Genomic DNA, 3,515 nt, shown 5'->3' on the forward strand with positions numbered 1-3,515 from the left:
TTTTAAAAAAGCAAAGAAGGAGTAAAAACAAATGGAAAAAGTAGAGTACATGACAAAGCTACAAAAACAGATAGTAAGAGTTTCTACAAATTCTTAAAAAAAGAAAGTTAACAAAATGAGCATTGGTCCATTAGAAAGTCAGACTGCAGTATTAATATTGAAAAAAAAGAAAATGGCAGCTGAGCTTTACATCAGTCTTCATTGTAGTGGAACATCCCAGAAACAGTGTTAAGTCAAGAAATGGAAAAGATGGAGGGGCTCAGGAAAATCACAATCACCAGAGAAGTGGTACTGAGTAAATGGTTAGGGCTGCCAGCTGACAAGTGACTAGATCCTGATTGATTTCAGGATTAGTGGTGCTGGAAGAGCACAGCAGTTCAGGCAGCATCCAAGGAGCTTCGAAATCGACGTTTCGGGCAAAAGATGAAGGGCTTTAGCCCAAAACGCGATTTCGAAGCTCTTTGGATGCTGCCTGAACTGCTGTGCTCCTCCAGCACCACTAATCCAGAATCTGGTTTCCAGCATCTGCAGTCATTGTTTTTACTTGATTGATTTCATCCTAGAGCCTAGTGGCTAGTGAGATAATTGATGCATTGGTTTAATTTTCTAAAACACTCTTGATTTGGGGATGATCCCATTGGTTTGGAGGTAGGCCAATGTAAATCTTTTATTCAAAAAGGGTGGGTAACACAAAGCAGGAAATTACAGACTAGACAACTTAACATTTCTCTTAGGGAAAATGTGAGAAACCATTATTAAAGAAGTTATAGCAGGGCACTTAGATAAGTTCAAGGTAATCAGGCAGAGTCAACATGATTTAGTAAAATGGAAATATTCTTTAGCAAATCGATAGGAGCTCTTTGTGAATGTTACATGTGCTGTGGATACAGATTACAGGTGGATGTGCTGTCATTAGACTTCCAGAAGACATTTGATAAGGTGACACATCTAAGATTATTGTTGAAAATAAAAGCTTCTAGTGTAGTGGGTAGCATATTGGCAGGGATAGAAGATTGGCTGGTGAACAGAAAGTGGAGAATAGACATAAATGTTCAGATTGGCAAAATGTAATGAGTGGTGTCGCACTAGAATTGATGTTGGTAATTTGTCTGTAAAATTTATACAAGTGATTGGATGAACTAGCAAAGGTATGGTTGCTGATGATGCAAAAATAGGAAAGTAAGTTATGAAGGGAACATAAGGAGACTACAAAAATAAATAGCAAGATTAAGTGAGTGGACAACAATGTGGCATATGGAGTATAAAGTGGGAAAACTAGAAATTCTCCTTTTTCACAGGAAGAAAACAAAAGAAACATACTATTTAAATGGTGAGAGATTGCAGAGTTCTGAGATGCCAGAGAGACCTGGATATCTTCATGTATGAAATACAAATGGTGAATATGTAGATATAGCAAGTAATTAGGAAAATTTATGGAATGGTATCATTTTTCAAAAGAGGAATTGAATACAGAAGTAGGGAGAGAATACTTTATTTATATAGGGCCCTGATGAGACTGTATCTATGCATCGTATTGATCACCTTCTTAAATGAAAGATGTATCTGCATTGAGGAAAGGTTGGATAGTCTAGACTTGTATATTGCCGGAGATTTTAAGAGTACAAGGCAACTTGATTGAAGTGTTTAAAGTCCTGCAGGGTCTTGACAGGGTGAATGTGGAGATGGTGTTTCTACTTATGCAACAATCTACAATGAGGTATCACTGTTCAAACATCAGGGGTTGTCCATTTTAAACAGAGATTGGCCAAAAGTCTGATCTCAGAACATCATCAATCTTTTGAGTTCCCCTCCTGAAAAGGTGATGGAAGAGGAGTTTTGAGATTAGATTAGATTCCCTACAGTGTGGAAACAGGCCCTTCGGCCCAGCAAGTCCACACCGACCCTCTGAAGAGTAGCACTATGGGCAATTAGCATGGCCAATCCACCTAACCCGCACACCTTTGGACTGTGGGAGGAAACCGGAGCACCCGGAGGAAACCCACACAGACACAGGGAGAATGTGCAAACTCCACACAGACTGTCGCCCAAGGCTGGAATCAAACCTGGGACCCTGCTGCTAACCACTGAGCCACCGTTGAATATTTTTAGAACGAAGGTGAAGCAAAAGGGTGAAATGGTTATGAGGGGTAGGAGGGAATGTGGATTTAAGGTTACAATCAGATTAATGTTGATCTTATTAAATGGCAGAGTGGATGCGAGAGGCTAAAAGGTCTACTCCCGCTGATTATTCGTTTATTTCTATGTAACTCTTTCCTTGCACGAACATGCAGTTATAAAAACACAGTAATGTCTTTGAAAAACAAATAGTAACGGAAATATATATTTTTAAATCAACCTGTTTGGATACCTTATGACCCCAGGTACTGAAGAAGATATTCGGCACACTTGCCTTCCTCAGTCACGGCACCGAGGACAGGGGTTAGGTCTTCTTGTTACAGCTGTACAGGATATTGGTAAGGCCACGTTTGAAGTAGTGCATACAATTCTGGTTGTACTGCTACAGGAAAGTTGTTATTAAACTGGAAATGGTGCCAAAATGATTTACAAGGAGTTATGAAAATTGGAAGGTTTGAGTTACAAGGAGAGGCTGGATAGAGTCATATAGATGCACAGCATGGAAACAGACCCTTCAGTCCAACCTGTCCATGCTGACCAGATATCCTAACCTAATCTAGTCCCACTTGCCAGCACTTGGCCCATATCTCTCTAAACCCTTCCTATTCATATACCCATCCAGATGCCTTTTAAATACTCTAATTGTAACAGCCTCCACCACTTCCTCTGGCAGTTCATTCCATTATACACCACCATCTGCATGAAAAGGTTGCCCCTTAAGTCTTTTTTAGGTCTTTTCCCTCTCACCCTAAACCTATGCCCTCTAGATCTGGACTCCCCCACCCCAGGGAAAAGACTTTGTCTATTTATCCTATCCATGCCCCTCATGATTTTATAAACTTCTATAAGGTCACCCCTCAGCCTCCAACGCTCCAGGGAAAACAGCTCCAGCCTAATGAGCCTCTCCCTATAGTTCAAATCTTCCCACCCTGGCAACATCCTTGCAAATTTTTTCTGAATCTTTTCAAGTTTCACAACATCCTTGCGATAGGAAGAAAACCAGAACTGCTTGCAATATTCCACCAGTGGCCTAACCAATGTCCTGTACAGCCGCAACCTGACCTCTCAACTCTTATACACAATACTCTGACCAATAAAGGAAAGCACACCAAACACTTTTTCACTATCTTATCTACCTGCGACTCTACTTTCAAGGAGCTATGAACCTGCATTCCAATGTCTCTTTGTTCAGCACACTCCCTAGGACCTTACCATTAAGTGTATAAGTCCTGCTTTGATTTTCTTTTTCAAAATGCAGTACCTCACATTTATCTGAATTAAACTCCATCTGCCACTTCTCAGCCCATTGGCCCATCTGGTCCAAATCCTGTTGTAATCTGAGGTAACCTTCTTCATTGTCCACTACACCTCCAATTTTG

Source organism: Chiloscyllium plagiosum, chromosome 14 (assembly GCF_004010195.1).
Source record: "Chiloscyllium plagiosum isolate BGI_BamShark_2017 chromosome 14, ASM401019v2, whole genome shotgun sequence".
Taxonomy (NCBI): Eukaryota; Metazoa; Chordata; class Chondrichthyes; order Orectolobiformes; family Hemiscylliidae; genus Chiloscyllium; species Chiloscyllium plagiosum.